This window comes from Haemaphysalis longicornis, unplaced genomic scaffold (assembly GCF_048455015.1).
Source record: "Haemaphysalis longicornis isolate Haplotype H1 unplaced genomic scaffold, Haemaphysalis longicornis Haplotype H1 scaffold_12, whole genome shotgun sequence".
Lineage (NCBI taxonomy): Eukaryota > Metazoa > Arthropoda > Arachnida > Ixodida > Ixodidae > Haemaphysalis > Haemaphysalis longicornis.
The window spans coordinates 62,368,664-62,393,774 of NW_027526225.1; the positions used below are offsets into that span (position 1 = coordinate 62,368,664).

The following is a 25,111-nucleotide window of genomic DNA, read 5'->3' on the forward strand; positions in this document are numbered from 1 at the left end:
CGCATCACCCCATGGTTTCCCCCCGCGGAAAGATGTGGTCATTTTTTTTTCAACTTTTTTTCGAAATCCTAAATGCTTGCTGGACGTAGTCAAGCAACACATCCAGTACTTAGAGGCGCCAAAAAATAATTCTCTATGCAGTGATCAGATAACTTTGAAACTTGCTCGAAAGATTTTTCTCTTTCCAGGTCTTGGCGTTGTTTGACCGCTCGAATTATGTCATGACAGCATTGTAGCGGCAATTGGCCGGCTGTGCTTCAGTTGCAGCAATGAAAGTGTTCGATAGCCAGTGTAAAAAGAAAGCCACAAAAGCAAAGCAGAAACGGAAGGCTTATCTGCTGCGACGAGCAAATCACGCAGTGCCGCTCCGTCCTGGCGATAACTATAGCTTTCACAGCACTTCCAGACGAGATGAGAGGAGAAAAGTGTTTACAGGAAGCGTTTAAGAGTCCCTTTAAAGGTGTAGGGTTTAATGGACGGCATACAAGAAGCCAGGGCCAAAACCAGCAAGCTAAACGACGTAGGCCTGACCGCTGAGTGGAGTTAGCCGCAATTTTCAGTCCACAATGCGTCGTCCCCTCCCTCCTGTGCTTGCCTGGACGAGCACATGCAACCACGTACGTTGGTATGTAGTTACGTGAACACCCGGCCGCGGCGGCCGCTTTTCTGATGGAGGCGAAAAGCAAAAACGCCCGTGTGTACGAGATTTCGGCTCACGTTAAACATCCCCAGGTGGTCAAAATTAATCCGGAGCCCTCCACTACGGCGCGCCTCATCGCCTACGTTGCGTCGGCCCGTTAAACCCTACAATCAATCAATCAATCAATCAGTTACGTGAACAATCACGTACAACTCTATCAGCTTTGTAACGATATCCATTATTCCAAATAATTTTTTTAATGAGCACTACGACAGCGAGGGGAACCACACGTGGAAAAGCATAGCTACCATTGTGCGCTCTACTATGTTCACGCCTGTAGCTATGTACAGTAATAGAGGGGTGAACAGCCAGATAAATAAACGTATAGAGGCTTTCGTGGAAGCTTTCTTACGCGCATCTAAGTCAGGAATATTCGCAAGTTAGGTACGCGCTTATCAGCATATGAACGCGTTTGAAAATGGCATCAAGCGACATTTCTTTGAGCCCATCCAACGAACACTGATCGTGGTTTTAGCAGTTTCAGGTAGAGCTTTGCTGTGCGATTGTATTTTCAAAAACCTGTCTCGACAAACCCGAATTTTCGGATCTTGAAAACGTATATCCCCCGTGTCGCAATACATACACAAAATTTCGCCGCAATTCCACACCCACAACTAACATCAAATCACTTACTGGCACGGACAAGGCAATGGAGTTTACGCGAGAGACATTCCTTCTACAAGCAGCGTGCACATGATGTTGTGCCGCTGGTCTTCACCTCAGGGTTATGCTAAATGACCTGACTTGGATTTAAAGCTCAATAAATGAAATAAGCCAAGCAACTAGAAGAGCGTTGCCGGCGCCATTGAGACATTATGTCGTTATTTCATGCGCTTCGGGGGCCACCGTCCCCTAATTTTTTTTAATTGGAGCAGCGATCACGCTTTTTTTCGCACATACATTATCGCTCCCAGGAGTCGATGCACCCACACGCACACCCCTGCAGACCTCTCGTTGTCCTCGTAAGTGGCTTAGCGGGTTTTCGTCTTTTTATTTTCATCTTTCATTCGGGTGGCGTCGCTGGTGTTACGTCGAAGCCATTATGAAATGACACCGTGTCCACGCATCACGGAGACAATCCCGCGCTTGTATACAACTGCTTTTATTGTGATTAATCGCTTTCCTGTCGCTATTGTGAACCATTTTCTGTTTAATTAATAAAGTACCATTTGGTTGTTTGTATCGTAGGGTAACAGCAATGGAGGCATTTGTTCTTTCTCTTGCTGATAATGGTACAGCTTTGAATGCCATGCTTCGGGACGTCGCCTGCTCGCGTAATTCGAGTTATGCCTTCGTTGTCCGCAAGATGGCGCTGAACACAGCCCATGAGTAAGGTCCCTAAAATTACTAAGGTAGCGCCAACGGCTCCCTCCTTCTCCACTGCCCTCCTCTTTTTTATCTCCCCTCACCCGCGGCGCCGCGGTCCCTTTAACGCCATCTTTGTTGGCTTCCTCAGAGCAGACGCCCTCGCAACGCTTCGGGCCGCTCGCTGCAGTTGTTCGTGCAGTTTGCTCTTGTTTTCGAGCCGCAATCGATCTTTGGTAGCATTAATAGTATTTCTAGAGCCCCGTTTTACCAACACGCATTACGTGAGGCTGTTTTGTTGTATATTTTTGTCTAGAAGGGGATATTTGCGGGGTGGATGCCGCGGGCGCATACGGACAGCGCGGTGTTTGTTTACGTGTGCGGCAGGCTCAGGATAGTTCGTGAACGCGAAAGGATCGAACGTGGACGTTTCAGATTGCTCTGTTACAGTAATTCCGTTCGCATGCATTTGCGTGATTAAGTTGTGGTCGTTCAAGCGCTGCACAGAGGGCTTGCGCATGGTTCGCGGTGACCTTGGTTCGCGGCAGTTCGAGTGCTGCGCTGGCTTTTTTGCGTTCGCGTTTTTTGCGTTAGTTGCAGATCATTAGGCAGCGCTCAGTATGCGTCCCGCATTAGCTACTGACCTTCATGCCACCTTTATTCCGTGCACTTTCCGGTGCTTTGACGCTGTTGCAAAATATGACACCTTCACGTCGTTATATGCGGCTGTCAAGGTCAAAGTTGTCGCGTCTCCTCGTTGGCCTCGCCCATGACGGCTGTACTTTTGGCAGTGCGTCCGTGGCATAGCAATGTTCGTGCGATTGGCGTTCACAATTACTTCGAGTAAGGCCCTGTCGGGCATATCTGGAACAGGCTGACACAAAGAACGCGCACTTAAAGAATGCGCTCAGCTTACAATTAGCTGTAGTGCCCAGTTCCTTAATAACTACCGTATTCCAAGGCCAGAGCACGCTAACAAGCGCAATTGTGAATCCTTTTTATGCTGTACAGCTAACATTGATTTATGTGTGGGCTTTGATAAATTACAGCTTGCTACAGCCGAGCTGGCCGCGACTGCACTGACCTTATTCGAGCAGCCAAAGGCACAACAACTCGGCATCGCGAAGCTACATAAAGTGACGCCGACTCAACACTTGTTTGAAACGAGCAGCTGACTCCTCGGTTGTTATCGCTGGCGGCTTCGATAAGGCCTGCTCCGAGGCCGCTGAGCCTAAAATGGCGAATTTAAATGGACAGTGGCGGCGAAGAGAAGAAAAAACAAACAACGCGGGGACGAGGTACTACGTCACTGGCCGTTGGCCAATGGCGCGCGGCGTTCGCCGGCGAAAAAGAAAACGGCAAAAAACGAAGGAGGAAAGGAGCGCGGGCGAGGGCGAAAGGCGGCGAGATCTAAAGATGGCGCTACCTTAGTAATTTCAGGGACCTTACCCATGAGTGGTGCCACCATACCAGCCCACGAAGCCCCAGCCAGTCTTCGCGTGCCTCCGCTTGAAATAAACGAGCGATCAGACACACAGCGCCTCGTGACTACGACCCGGCCACCCGTTTACACTCCCGCAAAACAGGTTGGAAGAAGAAGTGTGTAACTCCTGAGAAAGAAGAAGCGGAGCGCGAATTCCGTCGTGCCGATGCTTGATTATTTGTTTATCGTACATGAAGCTCTAAACAATTACTAACAAATTAATTTTGGGGGGGTTCAATTTTATAATAACCAAACAAATTTCATGAACCTTCTACAGTAATATTGTTGCTTTGTTGCAGCCAGAGCCAACTTTTCAGCGTGTTCATGAGCCATGCCATGGACAAGTGGAACGTTCCTGCCCGGTACATGATGGAACGCTCGCTGAAGCGCGGCTTCCCTAGATTGTGGCGCCAGATTTCCCTCCAGCATATATTAGTACGAAACTCTATGGTCTCACTTACCATGTCAACTCGTGTCTTATGCTCGACTTGGCACCGAAAGTGGAGGTTATGTATGACATCGCACTGCTACCAATGCTGTTCTTGTGCTTCTTGGTTAATTTGAAGTTCGGTTAATTCGAAGTGTTTTGCGGTTCCCGTGGACTCCGTATTAACGGGAGTCGACTGTACTCGTCTAGGCGACTGCACTACATCGATTAGGCCTAGTCGGCAGTTCGATGGCTTTGCGATGAGCTCGTCCAAAGATCGCAACCCGATAGCGGACGGACATTCTCCTTTCTGGGGCAACAGGTCACCTACATGGCGCTCTCCACCCGTCATCCTAGTTCTGAATGAAAATATCAAAGCTTCAGCGAAAGATGGTTAAAACGCGAAGGATTCTCCAATGTAACTGGAGACAAAGTCCAAAATCCAAGCTACTTCGACTCGGAATGCCGCAAGAGGATGGACGTCGGCTTCATAACGCTAGGTACTCAGGTTCGATTCCGACAGCGGGATGCGTTTTCTTCTTGGGGCGTGCATCGTGTTACTTGGATTTCCGACAGTCCGCTTAGGCCTAAACATGGGCGGCACCGGATAGACATCGCAAACTTCGCTTTAAAAAGATACACGTTACACATTTCTCTGTACAGCTTCCTTGCTTGCAGCAGTTACATTGAAGTACAATATTGTTCTATGTAAGTTGCCCAGAGAACCCAAGAGACGAAGTGGCATCCCTTTCCTACCTTGATGTTGCTTTTGGTCGAAGTCCCTGTCCCGCGGTTACTACGGATGCTTGGCCGTCTAGACGCCGTGTTACTGCTGTTGGGCCCACTGCCCCCGTGAGCTGGAGTCGTCGAGGCGGGGGGGCCGTCGGCGTCAGGCTGCGAAACAGTAACAGTAAGTGAGGACCAGTTGCGGGTAAAGCGACGTGCGAGCGCTTGCTCGAACAAGCGTTTATGCAGCCATGCGCTGCAGATACACCTAGAGGACGCGAAGCCTGTCAAATGGGGAAAATACAGCTGAATTTGTTGGGAAGCACTGGTACCAGCGGGAGGCTTCCTCAAGATGGCCTAGTTGACTGCCACGTAATGCACTGTTATACTGTGTCTACAACAGCACTGGTGGTATTTGCCGGAACACAGGAGCACGGTTGATGAAATGCTTCTTACGTGCACCGCCTCACCTTTACGCTTGCTCTGAGCAGTTGCGGTATTGACGGAAAAAACGGGCTAAATGCCACTTAAACCAAGTCGTTTCGAGACCTGCAGCGAAGTTTCACAACGGTTCAGCTTGCACTAACCATGCACTTGGTCGCAGCAATACGATAAACCCATATGCTTTAGCATGTCGGTTTATCATTCAGACTCTGCAAGATCATTAGCCATTCAGTGGAAGAGGCACCTTTGAGGCTGGTACTGGAGTGATGAGATGTCCCGTGTAAGCACGTGACTGGCCAGCACGGGGCTAGACCAGACGGCGGTTAATAGAACCATTACGGAAGGTATTTTTTAATCGTTTATTTTGTTCGTAAATGGAGTAACATTTTTTGAAAGGTTGCACTGGGTGATGTTCACTGAAACGGACACAAAAAAACGTATGCTTTTCAAAATGTAAAATAAGGTCCTTACCATGACTTCGGAACATAGAAAGAAAATTCCTCGAGGCGCTTAAGTTTGCTTACGGACCTTTAGCGCGAAAGCCTGCACTGCTTATGTACAGCTTCTTTATTGCAGTATCGCATTTGCATAGCATTCTTCGCTTTTGTATCTTTGCCTTTAGGATTGGGTCACTTTATCCCCTTTTTTCTGCTACACCGTACATTCATCTCTCTCATCGCTTTAATTTATTCGCCTTAAGGACAGAATTACGTCAGGCAGAAGTGTGGCACACGCCACAGCTGCTTTAGGATCTCCGTTCCGCGCTGCTGATGCGCACCTGTTCTACTCGCCTGCCATCGCGTACAGGTGTCACGCGGCACGCACTATTCTACAACTTTTACAATCCAAATTCGCAGTTTTGTGTATTTTGCGATGCGGGCACATCGCTCCTCAAAGCTCCCGATTCCTGGTCAATCTCCTAACTGTGTATATCCCACGCAGCACAGTTGGTAGAGCAGCGGGTTGCTACTATGCACACCCGGATGCGAATTTCATCGGATTACAAAAGTGTATTATCTTATTCGTTCTTTACTGCGACGGTCTTTTTCTTGAGTGGACCACTAGTGCGCTGTTTGCAGAATAGGGCACATTAAGGAACCCCCGGCACTCTTTTCAACTCTTTTTCTAAGTCATACATGCTTGCAGAACATAGTCAAGCAACACATGCAGTACTTAGATTAGGGAATCGCAAAGTACGGCAACCCAAAATTAATGTTCTATAGAGTGCTCAGATAACTTGGAAACTTGCTCGAAAGATTTTTCTCTTTCCAGGTCTTGGTCGTGTTCGATCGCTCGAATGTCGTCATTCCAACGTTGTGGTGGCGATTAGCCGGCTCTCCATCAGTTGCAGCATGAACGCATTTGAGAGCCGCCTTTAAAAAATTAAATCCGTTCCACTCAACGTGAAAGCTGACGTAAGTGCAGAGCAGTGATTCGTTATAATGGGCTGTAGCGCCGTTATCCGCTTACCGCTACCACCCAAAGCAATTCAAATATCCGCCTCCGTAGTGCTCGCGCGCCCCCTGCCTGAAACTGCTCCAGCGGGAGTTCTGTTCTTTTTGTGCTTGCTTTTCCTCCCGAATGTACCGGCGTTGCACTGCCACTTTTTTTTTGCTTGCTATCGTAAGAACCAACCCAACGAGTGTTCTTAAAGGAGTACTGACACGAAATTTTTATGTTACGTTTTTTTCGCTGCTATGCGTGCCTACCAGCCCACTAATCATAGAATGACAGATTAGACGGTCGAGCGCAGCGTAAACATTCATTTACGGCGTCGTTTATTCGTGCCAGTTTCGGTTTAGACAAAAAAACGCCGAGCGGCCGCCATGACAGCATGTATCACATGGCGTCACCATTCTTGCCGTATCGCTGCCTCTCTGGAAGCGCGCGCGAGCGAGCGCACGCGCGCGCCCAGACCGGCCGAGGTCTTCGCCGTCCACACAGGCCCGGGCAGCATGACGTCAGTCCCAAAACCATGACGTGTACACACGCCCGAGCAGCGCGCGCCAACCACAGCCAGCGCGTCGGCTTCGTCACGGGAGCCCCGACGTCGGCAGTTTGGGGCACGTAGCAGATGATGTCACGTCGGCCCGCTCTGGGCTTTCTCGTGCGGGCGAAGATTAAAGTGGATTTTAAATATGTTTCCTTGAACGGTTGCTGTTGAAACTTGCTGTGAGATATCTCCTGATAAAAAGGAAGCGTTTTACATAGTTATCTCAGCTTTGAAATTTCGTGTCAGTACTCCTTTAACTAAATGAACGCGGGCGCTGCCGGTTACTTGCGTATATTTTGCCTCAAATGTGCCTACACTTTTCTTTGCGCTAAATAACTGGGATATTTATTACAAGAGCCAGCGGTTCACGCGTTTTTAACGCTTATGACTACATAAACCACTTGTGTTTCGAAGCCTCTGGTTTACGCCGCGATGACAGCTGCTACGACGGAACGCTGCGGCGCTCTACTTGGGTCCAGCAAGCGCGAGCTACGACGACCAGGCGAGCCCCTAAAGTGCTGTGCACTGAAAAGAAAGCCACAAAAAAACAAAGCAGAAACGGAAGGAGTATCTGCTGCGGCGAGCAAACCGCGCAGTGCAGCTCCGTGATGGCGATAACTACAGCTTTCACAGAGCTTCCAGACGCGAAGTGGAGTGGGAAAGTGTTTACCAGCACTGTTGCAGAGCCGTTTAAGGCTTCCGCGTTTACTGGACAGCATACAAGAATCCAGTGACAAGGCCAGCAAGCTAAGCGAGGTAGGCCTGACCACCGAGAGTTAGCGGCACTTTTCAGTCCATAATTCGTCCCTTCCCTCGTGTGCTTGTCCGGCCTTGTATCCGGGAATACGCGCAGGGAACAGTGGTTGACTTCGGTAGCACTAAAGGCACTGCGCATTACCCGAATTCTGGCCGGGGAGGCTTGATGTTTCCAGCGAAGTTGTCATGTTAAATCTCCAAATTCACTCCGTATGAAGTAGCTCAGCCATCGCACTGCGCTCGTTCCTGAGGCTATCCTCATTCCACGTTTTCGCATTCATCCCTTCGCGATGGAGATATCAAGACTTGTAACGCCTGACACGGCCGTCGGCAGGACAGGTCGAGGGGCGGTGCCCGCCGCAATCCCACTCTCAGTTTGGCCGGCGTGCGGGCAGGTGCCACGCTTGCGCAGTGCAACAAGCAATCGCTATATGCGTGACCATTATCATCATCATAATCATCATCACAAGCCTATTTGTTCCCACTGCAGGAAAAAAGCCTCTACCTAAGATCTCCAGCCAGGCCTATCAAGTGCTAGCTGAGTCCATGTTTTTCCTTCAAATTTTCGTAGCCCATCCTTCTACCGAGTTGTCGCTCGACCCCTATTGCGTTTGCGGTTTCTCATAATTGCCGCGGTTTCTCAGTGGATAAATTTCAAACGTTTCATGTTTCAAGCGTTTCATGGCTCCGTTTCATGCTGCGAGGCCCAACGGCGCGAGTGCGATGGTGATTTTTCAAATGGAACCCGCCGCGGTTGCTAAGTGGCTAAGGCGTTGTGCAGCTGAGTATGAGGTCGCGGGTTCGATTCTAGGTCGCGGTGGCCGCTTTTCTGATAAAGCAAAAACGCCCGTGTGCACGAGATTTCGGCGCACGTTAAAGATCCCCAGGTGGTCAAAATTAATCCGAAGCCCTCCACTACGGCGCGCCTCATCGTCTGCGTTGCGTCGGCACGTTAAACCCCACAGTCAAAAGATTTTTCAAATTGAAGTTAACACCAAAAATGCCGGTGTATGGAGACTTCGGCGCACGCTGAAGATCCCCAGGTGGTCAAAAATAATCCAGATCTCTCTACCAAGGCGCGCCTCAATATTAGTCAGCAAATTTTAGGCCAGCCAGCTTTTATGGAAACTGCCGTGAGAATTTCCCGAAGATAGTTCTCACGGCGGCCGTGAGATTAGACGCAGGCTAAAATTAATTGACATCTCTCCGCTGCGGCGCGCCTCATAATCAAAGTGCGTTAAACCACACAATAGATCAATATATACGCTTGATAAATTGTACGTTACGATACTGTAAAACTCTCCATTGTTTCAAAACTCACCGCTGTCTCTTTCGCCACATTGGCATCAGCGTTTCGCATTCTTGAATTGTCTGGTTCGAGGGCAAGTTCCGGAGGACTAACGTCTCGTGGACTGTCCGTGTGAGCGTTCGGCAAAAGGTCACCCGTTGAGTGAACAATCCCGTCACCTCGGCTTGCGAGGGAACCTTGTCTTTGACACGTCCTTTCTTCGCTTGTAGACGTCCTTGTCCTGGTCGATACTCGGTGGTTGGCACGATGATGTCTCGGCTTTCCTGACGACGATGTGGATGTCCTCGCCCTTGTAAATGACATCTCACTGACGATGCTATTGCCTACTAGTGGGTCGTCGTCTCGGAAAAGTCCAGGCTCCCTATGCTCGTCTGAGGCTTCGTGGTCCTTCCTTGAAAGGCTGCCTTTCCGGGGAGTCAGGTCACCTCGCTGGGTCATGCTATACTAAAAGAGAGAGCTGCAACTCTCTGTTCACGCGGAACGGAGCTTCGTGGTTTGGTAGCGTCCAAGTCAGTAGTTTTCGAGCTTTCGAGGTTGGAACTTAGTGCATTCGTTACGTGCGGCTTTTTTGTCGGCTCAGTAGTCGGCACGCCCACTCACAGGATCTCCTGCTCAGGAAGACTTGGTTGGTTGGTTGGATCCGGAACGAAAATGGCGCGTACTCACTCTGGGGGATTGGCCAAGTCTTATTGTGATTTCACTGCTGAAGAAGCTTAGTAATTAGTTTCAAACGAAGGGAAAATAGGGTACAGTGATGCTAACAATTTTGGAACCAAAAGAAATTCAATACTACTGTACCAACAGGTATTTCAATAAACGATTAAAAATGGGTTGAAGCTATTGATTAACAAGGCAAGCGACCTGTCTCGGCAATAAATGAGTGAAGAGCGCGAAAAACATCCCCGTTGCACCAACCAAGCCCGACTCCCCCAAATGACAATAAATTAGGCACCGACAAGGCGAGACCCAGGCGCCGGAGGGGAGCCTCCGGGTAACGATTTCGGAGGGAAGAGAAACGCCGGCAAGACAACAGGAAGTGGTCAAGTGTTTCCTGCAGCTTCTGTCAAGAGGAAGACTTCCGGATATCTCCAGGCTGATCTAAGGCGAATTTTCTTCTTCTTCTTCTCCATTTGTAATGGCACGTACCCATTGAGGAGAATTGGCCAAGGTTTGAGGTTTGTCTAATAATTTAAAAAGTGTTCTTTAGAATTGGAATATAATGATTAAAAAAAACTTAAGGGCGGGGCCAGATAAATGATTGGACGAATCCGCTAGCATTGGAGTCTTCCGGTAGCCGTGATGAATTCGTGAAGGAGGAAGTAAATTTCTTTGCTTGCTTCGCCAAGGCAGCTAGCACCGAATGAAAGAAGAACTGAAGTTTTTAGTTCAAGTCTACGGCGCTCGAATGGGAGAGTAAGTTAACGTTTCCTTTGCTGCGTAAAACGGAGGCATTCAAACATACAGGGTGTTTCAGCGAACACTGCCAAAAATTCTTAAAAATAGGCTCTTCGAGAAAAAAAGAAACCCTCTTCAGAAGGAGATTGCTAGCTGCGGCGGACGCCAGATAGTATCAAGGGTGTGCACATTAGTTAGGTGGGTAATTAAACTCTACTAATTAACTTCTTAATTAGCAGAGTTTGGTGGTTATTGTCAATGGTGATTTTGTAGCCCCGGGGAAGACGATTTCATATCAGGTTTTAAAACAACGAAAAAGTCGGTGTTTAAAGCCCTGTAGCGCGAGGAAACCTGCGTTTGTTTTGCGCTCAAAAACGAAACTCGCCGCTCGATGAGCGCTGGAAGTGCTGAGCGAACGCAACGTCCGCTGGTGACGTGTTTCAATAGATTTGGCGGCCAATTCGAAATGTAAGTGCAATTTTCCCTAGCTAGGGAGCCTCGATGCGAGGCATAGGCAGCAGTGCATCATGCGCAACTGTTGCTTACTCACTGGGCGGAAGCCAAAGTCTAGTAATCGCCAACTACGTAGCTGCGGATTTTGAAATGCTGTTAGGAGCCAACCTGGGGCTCCGCCAGTGCACTTACCTCCGGAAGCAGCCTTTAATTACCATTTACAATGCACTAGCTTTGTTCAAAGAATAAAGGCACACTTTTGTGCCAGTGCAGAGCTTGTTTTGCGGCGCCGGTATTGCGGAATGCAACACTCGAGTTATTTTTACGTGGTATCGGCTTGACGGCTAAAATCGTAGCTGACAACTTTTTGGAATTGCAGCGCGACATTGTTTTGTACCAGCTTCCGTTCCATTTGTTGTAAGAAGTGCTGACATAGGATTAGTAAATCCTGACCTCATACTTTTTTTAGCTGTTTTGAGTCATGTAACAAATATCAATGAACAAAAATGGTTTATTTCAATGTTTCATTTGGTTGTAGGCCTATTTGGGCGCTCCACAACAGTAATATTTTGGACGACTGCACAGAATATTTTACATGATGTGCTCAAATTGTTTTCCGTCCATTGCAATGCACAGACGCAGGCGCTCTTTCATGGAGTTCATAGTGGATAAAATCATCTGTCTGGGAATGTTGTCGATGGAGCTCCTCACACGTTGCTTCATATCCTCGAGGTTGGCCGGCTCAGTCTTGAAAACCTCATTTTTAACATATCCCCAGAGGAAGAAGTCCAAAGGTGACAAATCGGGTGACCTAGGCGGCCATGGTGTGGTTCCACCACGCCCAATCCACTGGTTGGGAAAGGACTCATCGACGAATTTACGAGCCAGTGAGGAAAAATGCGGCGGGGCTCCGTCGTGCTGGAACCACATTTTTTTCAGCGCAGCCAGTGGCAACTCTGAGGCAAACTCGGAGACGACGCCCTTTAAGACGCACTCTGTGTACTTCTTTCCGGTAAGGTTTCCGTCAATGAAGTAAGGACCAACAATACAGCCGTTATAAATACCACACCATACGTTTACTGACCACCTTACCTGGTGCTTATGCTCACGGAGCCAGTGGGGGTTCTGATCAGACCAATAATGTGCGTTGTGCAAATTGACATTCGAATTCCTACAAAATTGGGCCTCGTCAGTCCAAAGCACTCTGTTGAGGAATTCCCGATCTTCGTCGCATTGAATAAGGCACCAGTTGCAAAAATCAAGCCGTTTTTGAAAGTCGCTTGGTCTGAGCTCTTGGTGAAGACACACATGATATGGGTGGTAGCTCTTGAAAGTGACCTCCAAACTGAAGCTGGGCTCGCTCCATATGCGCTGGCAATTTCCCTGACGCTTGCTTCCGGCCTGACAGCGACGTATGCCAGCACATCGATGTCAAAATCTTCGGTTGCACTGGCTGGCCGCTTCCTTCTCTGAGCATGGACTGATCCAGTGGTTCTAAACCGATTAAATATCGATACAAATGTGGCGCGAGCTGGCACACGACGGCCAGGATGTTGGGCAGCATACAGCATCGATGCCAGTTGCGCGTCCTTTTGCGCGCTCACATAAGCCAGTAAAATGTCCACTTTCTCGGCAACGGAGTACTGGAGTTGAGCTGGCGCAGCCATTTTCACAATAATAACGCGGTGGCTTTGAAACCTTGATCCTCAAACGGAAGAGGTGACACCAGTGGTACGGTCTTGGCTATGTCGCACGCACACTGCGTAACGAAGCATTTTAAAGCGAAAAGCCGCAAGCACTACGCAAGGCCGCAAGCTATAGCCGCGAAATCCCTCCTGGCTCAGCAAACAAGCCTTTCCTTTATCTGAGGCGCTTTCTAACACGCAGCGATTATAAACGAGCAGCAGATAAAGCTAACGAAAAAATGAACGGATGGTGACGTTTCGCACTTTGCACGTCTGGTAGCCACTTAAGATGTGGTCAAGACAATAAAAAAAAAATAAAAGCAAAACTGTCAGCAACGTCCACTAGGGCTGCCGAAACGGGCGACCGTGTAGTGGGCGATGGCCTTTGTTTCTTGCGCCTACCAACGAAAGAAAAGATAACGCTGAAAAAATACAGGAGGCGATGGCGTTGATATCAGCTGGTTCCCTAGCGTGGGGAATCACCAGCCCCTTCTTGAATTGGGCGACACAGTCACAGCAACACGTCATCAGCGGATGTTGCGTTTGCACTACACTTCCGGCGCACCATGTGCGCTGAGTTTCGGTTTCATGGGGGAAAAATGCTCGATTTTTTGCGGGCTGCAGGGCTTTACAGAGTGCCTTTTTCTTTGCTTTGAAAACTGATCGGTTATCGTCGTTTCCGTGGCTACAAACTCGCCATTGGCAATAACGGCCAAACTTCACTAATTAAAAAGTTAATTAAACAATTTTAGTTAATTAACTATGTAATTCGCATATTTCTTATAACTGCTGACGTCCGCTGAACCTGATAGCTTGTTCCTTAAGAGAATTCCTATTTTTCTTGAAAAGCCTACCTTCAGGAATTTTTGAAAGTGTTCACTGAAACACCCTGTATAGTGTTCCAGTGATTCGGGTTGATTACAAAGCAAGCATGCGTCTGTTAATGGCAATGCTGACCTGCTCAAATATAGGTTTAAGTTTGGAAGGCGGAGCATACGGCGCGCCTCATTGCCTGCGTTGCGTCGCCGCGTTGAACTCTACAATCAATCAACCAGAGTAAATAAAACGGAGTGCCTTATTCTGATTTTTTTCTAAGTTGTGTACAAGATATTTTTGATGTGGGTTCCAAACTATACTGCCATACTCGAGGATGGGTTTTACAAGCGTCTTATATGCTGTTAAGTTGACGTGAGGCTGTGCTGCCGAAAATTTTCTACGGAGGAAGCGCTATTGTCTGAATGCTTTGGTACACGTGTTTTCCATATAAGCATCCCATTTCAACTTGTGCGTGAAAGTTATAATCCTAAATTTTTATAGAATTTGTTCGTGACACTTCGGAGCCATTCAATGTGTAGGTAAGTTCTAGGGGTAATCTTATAGGAGTTATGCACGTACAGTTGCTTTTGCTAGTGTTAATTTTGAAGTTCCAGGTGTCTGTCACAGAATTGCGCGAGGTAATTTAGGGGCCGATGTCTCGGGCGGGAAGAGCGATAAACAACTCCCCCCTACGTCGGACCCAGATAACCGGCGATAGGTCCACGCCTGATTGGCCGCTGGCGTGAGGCACGAGACGGGGCACGGGATAGCCGTTTCGAAACAAAGCACATTTACTTCCTCAACACACACAGGAAATACAGACTGACACAGGGGGTAATACAAACAAAGAAAACAAAGCTCGGCTTAGGAAACAGGCGACCGTAACACGATGGGAGGAGTAAGGCAGACAATACTCTAACAATAGGCCCGCTAGACACACACACACCCGTACACACAACACGGTACACTAAGAAGGGAGGATAATCAAGTCCGAGGAGTCTATGTGAAGGAGGAAGATAATAGAGAGGACGATTTTAGAGTCTGCGGAAGAGTGGGGAAGTGGAGGATGTCTTAGCTCGGTTTGGTCGGTGGTCTCGCCGGGGAAGATGCGCCGGTCCGCCGGTCGTCTGCGGTGAGTCCCGTTGATCGGCGACGCCATTCGGGTACACCTGGGCCGCGCACAGTACCCTCCTCGAGGGGAATTATCGGGGCCCGAAGTCGCCGCTGTCGTCGCACTCGGGACCACAGCGCAGCCCTCAGAACCGGCCGCCGGGTCACAACCGCACGAGCTTCCACCGCCACTTCCCACTTCCTTTTCCCCGCGAGTCGCGAACCCCGCGCTGCGCCGAGCACACAGTCTTTCGGACAGCGCGTCTTCCGAGAACCCAGCCGGTGGGTCCTCTGTTGGCCGCGCCGAAACACATGGCCCACTGACCCGTGGGCCGAAATGGCGGCAAATACATTCCTACTCCGCCGGCATCCCCCCGCCAGGGATTTATACACACCCCCCTAACACCCCCCCCCAACACCCCCCCAGAAGAACTTCAACTCCCCCCCCCCCCCCAAAAAAAAAAAGATTCCGCAACCACAAGCACCCTGCCTAGGGATTTATACAACACCCCCCAAACATCCCACCGACACCCCCCCTAAATCGAAATTCTGCATAAACCCCTGCCCCCCGCTTGGTCCCAACATGGCGAGCGAAAAAAAAATACAGCCATTGAGGGACCCGAATTTCGCGACAGTGTCACACCAACGAGAGGTACTACAGAGCAAAGAATTTAGTGTTAATTATTCCGAGGTATCACGCACTATTGAATAAACAACGCAATCGTCAGCAAACAGTCGAACGGTAACGTAACTAGATAAGGCCAGAGAGGATCGGCACTCTTGTCTCCTATTTTTCCAAGCCGCTGCTGTGATAATTGGTCAGTTCGCATCACGCGATATTTGTTTACACTGCGACAGTTTATGGGGACCGCAATTTTGTTGCTTATGCGTTTTCTGTCGGTCAACTGCGGTGGTCTCAGCTTGCCCTCCCTGCTCTGCGGCTGCGCGCGACTGGCCTCGTTCCGAACGCGAACCAAAGATAACACGCTTAGCAGCATTTCAGCTGAATAAGTGTGTCCGAAGATGCAGTGTTGCTGCGTCTTTGGCAGTGTTGTTTGCAAATGACCTCGTCAAGGTTAGCGGTGAGGCGGCACCCTGGCAACACTGAACACCAAAATGGCTGCCTTTGTTCACTTGCGTGCCTCAGCGACGGTACTCTGTATTTTATGGAGCGACACTACGTAACTCCATCTCAAACGCAGTAAGCAACTTCATTAAACATACAAGAAAAAATAAGGGGCCCAAGACGGAAACCTGTGGAACACCTGAAAAAATGTCAAGACGGTCAGATCCCCATTTGTTGATGGCTAGGTACTGACTGCGGTTGGATAAATAGGCTGTTTCCCACGCTATTATATTTGATAACTTGTGCTAATTGATATCAATTTTCCAAAATTTGCTATGCTGTACACTGTCAAAGGCTTTAGTGAAGTCAAGAAGTATTGTATCAACTTGGAGATTATAATCTAATGGTGATGCAAAATCATGAGTCTTTCTTCATCACAACTAGGTTGTTCCGATGACTATGATTATTTAAATCACCGATTTTTTAAAAATTCATCTCCTTGACCTCACAATGAACTGCAGGTATTGCTTCGACACAGTCATCAACATCCTTCTTGTGGTACTGTTTAAGTGTGGCGAGAGTGGCCTCTATGGACGCAATTTTGGTCTGTGCACTCTGTAGACCAGTCAGCAGAGTTTGTTGCGAAGATTTGATCGGTGACAACTAAGAGTATCTCTTCCAGCTTAGTGCTAGGACCAGGGTTTTCCTCGGTGTCAGCACTAAGTTGCGACTGCAACCCAATAATGCGCGATGAGTCAGAGCAACAAACAATGATATACTGATTCAGCCACGTTTAGAGGGTTCAAACACATGTTCAGGCGGCACCATCGCTTGCTCACAAAGACCTCTCCACGTTTTCCGCAAGCACAGCTGTAACCAGAGTACCATTCTTGAAACAAGCTAGGTACCCAATGTCAACGCCCCTGTATGATGAGCGCTTCAAACAAATACAGGTCGCGCTTTCACAATCCACAATCCACCATCCTAAATTCCAAAATACAAAATGTAAAAGTCCGAAGCCAAAAACTACGCCAAAGTCCAGAGCCAACACATGCGCTGTGACCGCAAATGAAGTGCGTTGCGACCCATGTGCGATGGTAACGCAATCTGATAGACGCCGCTTCCATAGCACGAAAGTCCCTGGTTCGATTCCGTCTACAGGAGGCGTTTTATTCTTCTTTCCATTGGCTGCACATGTTATTCTTTCCTGCCGCAAGTAACCCCATGCCCTCCGGGCCTCTGGGATGGCCCAGTGGTAAGGGTGCCGGTTTGAGGGCGCGAAGGTCCCGGGTTCGATTTCCCGGATATCCCCAATAGCACTTTTTTCTTAAACCGCGCACTCCCAACAACTGCTCGTGGGCTCCTTGCCTCCTCACCACATCTGCACGAACAGAAGAATGCTTCTACAACTCCGCTGTTAGAAAGTAGAAGCGAACAGTCGGCATACCCGCTTTTTACGTCTAACGGTAAATGCCTAAATATAGCTGTGGGGAACCAGACCAATGATTTATTATCACAAACTTTTGGCGAGTGTTGTAACGTAATTGTGTCATCCTGCTGGTCTGTGAACGTATTATTAAATGAATGTGGAACGCTCATGCGATAATAAAGCCTCACTAGAGCCGCTAATTCTGCGGAGGCACGTGTATGTGAAGATATCAAGAAAGAGTTGCAGAGGACATTTCGCTTCTTGAGATCTGTGACGCGATAGTGTTTTATTGACGCCCAGGAAGCGTTTTCGAACAGAGTTTTTACTGCATTTAATACCTGCGCTTCAGAGCACTGGGTTGTTCAACCACACGACACCGCTTGGCGTTACGCCATTCTTAGTGACCTCAAGTCATTCGGTGTCTCGGGTAATATATGTTACCTGTCGGAGCGAACTTTTCGCGTTAGAGTTGGTAGTACGCTCTCAAGTGTTCACGTTCAAGAAAACCGCGTGCCCCAGGGTGGAGTGTTGAGCTGCACTCTTTTAATTGTTAAGATGAACTCTCTTGGGAAGGCATTCCTTGTATGTAGACGACGTGCAGATATCTTCTAAATAATATGTAACATGTCAATCTGCGAACATCAAGTCAAGCTTGGGGTCAAGAAACTTACCCGGTGGGCGGACAAGGGTGGTTTTAAATTTAATCCTGCAAAAAGCTCTTGTGTTGTGTTCCCCAGGCAGCGTGGGGTCCATCCGGACCCAGACATTACTCTTAATGGCGTGTCGCTTCCTGTGAAAAAGAGCACAAGTTTTCGGGTGTTTTGTTTGACCACAAACCCACATTCATTCCTCAAGTCAAGCAACTCAAGCATAAATGTCTCAAAACAATGAATATCCGTAAGGTCCTCTCACACCAATCGTATGGTGCTAACAAAGAACATCTTCTGCGCCTGTATACTGCTTTGGTTGGGTCTCGTTTGGACTACGACAGTGTGGTGTATGGGTCAACGACTAAACCAGCATTACGAATTCTTGACCCAGTGCTTGGGGCTTCGTCTTGCGTCGATCGGGTGCTTTCCGTACTAGCCCGGTCCAGAGTCTGTATGTGGAATGTAACAAGTGGAACCTTGAGAACCAACGGACATACATGGACTTTCTTTACGCTTTTGAAATTTCATCGCTGAATAACCATCCTTTTAATCCTGTCTTTAATGATACATCCCCATATCCACTATTTGTAAATCGCCCGTCCGTTCCTCTGTCCTTCTCGCTTAGAGTGAGAGAGCAAGAGTCGGATCTCGGCGTTGCGTTTTTAGATGGGTACAGAGCATATTCTTCTGTCATTTTACCCACTTGGCAAGTTCGTTCTGTTTCTTGTGACTTTTCTTTTATGAAATATGACAAAAATCAGGTACCACGAGCTGCAATACTGCAGCACTTTCTGTCTGTGCAGTTTCAATAACCATGTGCAGAATTTTACAGTGATGCTTCTAAAACCTCCACTATTATCTTGTGTTGGTCGTGGTCCGAACTTTATTACCTCCAGAACCATGAGTGTACACACCAGCATTTTCTCAGCAGAAGCATATAATTTTACTCGTTGTACAGCACATTCTTGAAAATCAAATTCCCAATTCCATCATCTATACAGATCTCTTATTGTCCGTGCACTATCATCCCATAAGCACCCAAAAAAACCACATAGTTAATCTCGTTTTTAACACCATTATGTCTCTCTACGTACAAAAGCATGAACTGGTCCTGTGCTGGGTCCCAGGGCACGCTGGGATCGCTGGCAACGAGTTGGCAGACGAGAGAACCGCTGCTGCTGCATTCAGGAACACTGTAGACATAACAACGGTACCCTGTACAGACCTCAAACCCCACATAAGACAGCACTTGCGTAAAACATGGCAAACACACTGGAGTGAACAGACAGACAACAAACTACATGCAATCCCAGGTGAAAAAGTTTTCCATTTCCAGCTGGATTGTGGAACCGGAAATCCCTTCTAGCTGGGAAATATTCCAGCTAGAAATTCGCTTTCCAGCTGCAATGTTTCCCAGCTGGAAGAGATTTCCAGTTCCATAATACAGCTGGAAACTGCGGCTGGAAATTTCGCATTCCCAGCTGAAAATCTAGGACTTCCTGGCTGCATTTCCAGCTGGAAATATGTGATTCCCTGCTGCATTTCCTGCTAGTATTTTTCAGGGCTCGGGGTATACGTACCCAGATGGGACGCACAGTACAGTACAAAAAAAGAACATTGTACTAAGGCAAAATGCTTCCGCGTGAAGATAATGAACAGTGCATCCACATTTAGAAAATTAGGCAGAACAAACATTCTTACCAAAATTACTGCGAAAGAATTTATACTCAACAATAGCCATGCTAGCAGCAAGAAAACCAACACGAGTAGAAAGTAGAGGAAAAGATTTTATTATGCATTAGGCAACTTAAAACAGGCAAATGTGCTGTTGGGCTAGTTGGTGCATGGCAGCTTACAAAATAGGAGGAGGAGGAGATAGCCTTTATTACATCAGGAAAACGCTAGGTAAAGTAGGGGAAGTGGGAGTAGAGGGTGGGATATTCGTAGCTTGGGACATCTTGAAAATAAACCGTTCAAGTTGAAGCTGGTTGGCTCCTTACGAAGGCGGAAGAGGCCACGTGGGGTGAAGAGCGCAGGCTCACGGCTCTAAACTGCTCGCGCTAGACCGCTTTATAGAGAGTAGTGCGCAATTAAAGTCAGCGTGGAGGGTTCCAGTGTTCGAGGGTCGATGTATGAGGAGGGGGCATTTGGAGGAGGCTTGAAGTTTCTGTAACGCGTAAATTTCGGACAGTGCCAAGTCAGGTGCTGGAGATTGGCGGGTGTGAGGGAGGCGCAGAAGGGACTTACAAAATAGAGAGCTGTAGCTGTAAGTGGACGCAAACAAAAGCACAGTTGTTTGTCTACCTTTCTGTGTGTGTGTGCACAGTTACAGTGCTTCATTTTGTATACAGGCCCTGATCTGTTCTTACAAGCAGTAAAAATACAGGTAATGAACCAGTCCTACCTTCGCGGTAACGGGAACAGTACACGCCGAAACTCGATGCGAGATAAACGCACAATGAAACCGTCGCGATGATTGCACTTCAATCGTCTTACAACAAAGACGGTGCGGAGCGCAAAGCGACCTCTTCATTGTCCACCATGGCTGTTTCCTAATTTCCGGGAAGCCTGCACGCCTCTCCGGAAATTAGGAGCCCTGCAGACCTCCATCCACATTACCGGGCTACACAATGTGCGCACTCCCTCAATTAAAAAGCCGCCTAGATGCAGCACACTTTCTAAAGATGTAATTAATCTTGTTTACTCGTTTCTTAGCGCGCGTGATGCTTACAGCTAGCTAACTTAACCGCCATTTTACACGAACTTTGACTGGCTTGGCGTGTCTTGACTTGGCTTGAAAAAGACTTCGAATGAGCAATGTTGCCAACGCCTTTTTTTAAATATTTTTTTTTGTATTGGAGGTCCTTACCGGCTTCGCGATTTTGAGGTACGCATAAAAGAATAAATTTGTTTTAACGAGTACCACTAACTTGTTAACCCCCTGATAATAAAGAAATAATGTGGGCGACGCTTTGAGGATTTTTGTATGAAAAAAGAGCTGCTGCGCATGGCATGTTCCACATCGTATATCTTTCACTGAAATCACACAAAAGAGAAATAATTAAATGATTGGCCGTTTCAAAGCCCAAAAGTGGAATTGCCCTTTCGAACTGACATATTGGCAACTTCCTGCCAAGACGAGTACAGTTGGAACTGAAATTTTTGTCAAGCTGGAATGCAACATGTGCTGCTAGGCTGGAAATTCTCGCCAGCTGGAAAATGCCATTTTCAGCTGAAAGCCAACGAGTGCTGCTTGGCTGGAAATTCTTTCCAGCTGGAAACTCCAAGTTCCAGCGGGAAGGCAACATTTCCAGCCTAGCCAGGAAATCTTCTCCAGCTGGAAATGAGTAACCCGCTGGAATGCAACCTTCCCAGTTAGACTGGAAATTCTTTCCAGCTGGGAACTACCATTTGCAGATGGGACCGTATATACCAGCGGAATAAAACACTGGAAAGAAAAAGCCACACTTGTGACAATACACAACTGACTCACACAACAGACACAACGAAGTGACCTTAGCAAGGTTACGGATAGGCCACACACATGTAACACACTCCCACCTGCTCACTGGATCGCCAAAACCGGCCAAAACCCATGTGCAGCGGGTGTGGAGAGGGCCTATCCGCAATCCACATGCTCATCCAATGCAAGGCACTTGACACAACACGACGCAAACACTTCCCACAACTATATACAGACAACACATCCCGTTTCACCCGTCATACTTTTTAGGAGACGAGCCTATGTTTTCCATCAAGCGTATTTTTAAGTTTCTTACTGATGTCTAGTTTTTACATCTCATTTCTTATCATGCATCATGTGACAACCTAGCCCTTTCACCAGCAATCTTTATTTTACCTTGTGTTTTACTTCGTTTATTTTTACTGAAGTGCTTTACTTTTACTTCCATGTCACTCAGATCAGCTAACCATCCTTTGGTGCTCTTTGCCCTCGGTCGGCCTTGCGCCATAAAAATCCAAACATCATCATCATCATCACCAACACTCGTTACATGGGCATCTTAATCACGGCATGCGCATAAGGTTCTGTCCTTTTAGATCTGTACTTCGTACAGATGGATCATGTGAACATCACAGAAAGCGAAAGGCCATTTCTTGATTTTTTTTGTGTTATATTTGTTACCCGTCGCCCGTGGTAATATAAAAAGCGCTGGCCGTCTTACAGCTCTAAATGTTTCACGGAATAAAAAAGAAAAAAACTTCGCCTAGGGGGATTTGAACACAGGTTTTCCGCGCAAGAAATGAGTACGGTACCGATTGCGCCACGACGGAGGGTTGGAATCATGGCGTTAACTATAGACGGTTCGACTACTTTTTCTTTAATACATGGGCTGAGTGGTGTGTTTGAACCACTCTATTTTCTAGTTCACTCTACTATAACCAATTACAACGCATTTTACGGGCTACCAGTCATGTCCCAGATGGTTTGGTGGAACGTGCTGTACGTTCACAGTAAATTTGAGTGCAGTTGGCATGAAACAAAGGACTGTGTGGAAAGCCGATAAACGTGCATGCAGCGTTCAATAGATGTGTCGCACACGTGTGGATGTCACCCGCGTCCAAAATGTTACACGCACATACGCTTGCAGCTGTGAAGTCGTTTTTCTACCATCGACGCGACGCCACGCCCTCTTCAGTTGCAAACAATCGCAGAAATCTCAACCAGGGTTGTTTGCAATTATTTCTCTGTATCTTCTTTAAATTTGGTTACCCACGTAGTACGGCAAACGGCAGGATAAACTAAAAGTTATTGAGTAATTTGTTTTATGGTTTATACTAGTGTAACAATTATTGCAATATTGCCAAATTGCACCCATATTTCGATGTACTGGCCTTAGGATACCGGTACCACACGTCATGTTGCCCTGGGTGGAGTACCGAAGCGCGACGTCGTCTTAGCATACTTACCTGGTGCCGGGGTATCCGTGATCGTCAAGGCGGAGCCTCCAGGGAGAGACGCGAGCATTGCACTGCGCTTGTGTTGACCCCTGCCACTACCCCAAACTGGGGCAGATGGGGCATGCAATTTTTGGTAGTGGGGGACTGCGTTCGCGCTATCCCCCTCCCTATGAAATATAAAATCAGATCATTGCACACCTCTGCATTGCGCCCTTCCCGGCTCGCTACAATTTCGTATGTGGGAGAGAACCCGGTCAACTGAACGTAGCGGTCGAAGTTCATACAACTCCAGGTTTACGCAAGAGTCGGTAATTAACTGCGTTTTCATGAATACGCGAAATACCATATCTCTCTATGCTATCCTAGTGCGATGACGGGGATTATAGAATTAGTATTATTGATCTTAATTAGTATATTTCAATTACTATAATAACTGCTATGTTCCCATAATTACATATGTTGCAATTGTAATTACTTGCCCCTTAAACACCGTCGCTCGCAGCTCACCGATTCTATGTAGCCACTCGCACAAGCTTAGCGTACAGCTCGCAGCACAACTTTTATAGAGCAGGCTCACCCGACTGCTACTCACAGCTGACTGAAAGAATGCGGTGAAAATTACGTAACGTTGTACTGCTGATCCCAAGGTCACGGGTTCGATTCCCGGCCGCGGCGGCCGCTTTTCTGGTGGAAGCGACGTCCGTATGTTCGAGATTTCGGCGCAAGATCCCCTGCTGGTCAGAATGAACCCAGAGGGCCCCTGAGATGGGGGTTTTTGGGGGGTCGATGGTATCGGAGCGCAACGGCTATTTCTTGAACTAATCATGACGTGTTTGTGCGCTCTTGATTTAATCAATTTTTTACGAGCGTAAAAACATCAGAAAGCTACAAAAAACATCTTTTATGTGTGGGTGCTTTTACACAGTCACACATATTTGTTTTATACCGGAGTGTAAAGCACTTACAGTATTTCTTTCTCTATGCTTACACACCGGGCCAAACCGGGCTTGACGCTCCTCCGTTCTCGGCGGAAGGGTACAGTGAGCGCAGGAGCAACGACGCTTGCAGTTAGCGTGATCGCTCAGCGCTCCGTGTCTGGTGTTAGACTAGTATCATCAGTTTTCTTTGCATTTGCTTTCTTGGACGCTGTACCCGAAAGGATTCTTTGCACCATCTGTGTTTCGAGCGTAGCCTCGACGTTGTTTCAGAGATGGTAACGAACGGCGCGCCAAGGGAGCGCCGCGCCGACGACGAAGGAGGAGCTCCGCACGCAGCGCTTGGACGACGCCGGGCACTGCTCGTGATCACGAGGCGCACGCTCAAGTGCGCTCACGCGGGCTGAATAAATCAGTTCAAGCCCAAACGCTGTCGCAGCTGATTCTCTGCGGCGGTCGCGACAACGGCAAGAGCATGCTCATCCCGTAACGACAACTGCCAAAGAGTTTCATTTCATTGCTTCCCATCAAGTCATGATCGCAGGAAAGTGTGGTTTGCTGCACCGGCCTTCTGAATGAACCTAGTGTCCTTAGCGCGCTTTACCGTTTACCGTGTTAAATGAAGCAAGAGTAGCCGTTTGCCGCTGAAAACGAAAGGATTGCACTCTGCGGTTTCTGCATTCCGGCTTACCGGCTCTGCCGAGTAGCGACATCTGGCGAATTTGTCGCAAAGCAAATGACACAAACGTTTGTTGCCCAGAACTGTTCGCTTACGCTTGAAATGGCTTGAATCTTAGACGTCTTAGATTGAACTCTCACAATACAATAATTTTTTTTTTAAAAAGCCGTATACTTCTACTGTAGATCTTAAAAAATCGAAAACATGACGTTGACGCCGCCATCTAGTGGGAAGAATTAGGACCAAGTATTGCATTAACCAGAATTCACGCCAGTGCTAAATATTTCGATATAAAATGAATAAGATATATTGTAATGATTCCGCAGTTACCTATATTACCTTGCCCAAGACGATTTTGGAAGCATAAAAGAGCTATGCTAGTTCATAAAGGCATCTGAACCATTGGAAGCGTGGGAAGCTGGAGTAGGGGCGGAAATTTTGCTCGCTCATTCTAAAAAAAAATTGTCATTTATCGTGCTCCTGATCATCATTTAGCAAGAATGTAGTAAACAACATCAACTAAGATTGCTTGCATGAAGCGCAGAGCACAGCGCATTTGCTGTGCCGTAAAGTTCCGGAAGAACGCCCACCCAAATTTAAGTACAGTGATATCAAGTGAAAAATAGGAGATGGGCGAAATTTCGGGTCAAGCGCGGAAAGGACGAATAAGTGACCGCATCTATACATGAAGAGATTATTCGGGTTTGTTTTGTTCACTCATCGGCGCTAAAGGCATGGATTTTACGGGGTGGGCGCGCGTCTTTCAGTAAATTGAATATTTCACCCGTAAAAGAGGGTGGGCGATGTTTCGGGGGAGGGCGTTCACTCGG

At 47.8% G+C, this 25,111-nt stretch overlaps 1 non-coding gene across 1 annotated transcript; it reads left to right on the forward strand.

Moving 5' to 3' along the window:
- The first annotated feature begins 22,668 nt into the window (after nt 1–22,668).
- Nucleotides 22,669–22,832, forward strand: LOC144163426 (U1 spliceosomal RNA). The gene has a single exon (XR_013320929.1). It is a non-coding gene; the product is annotated as a U1 spliceosomal RNA (small nuclear RNA).
- The last annotated feature ends 2,279 nt before the right edge of the window (nt 22,833–25,111 follow it).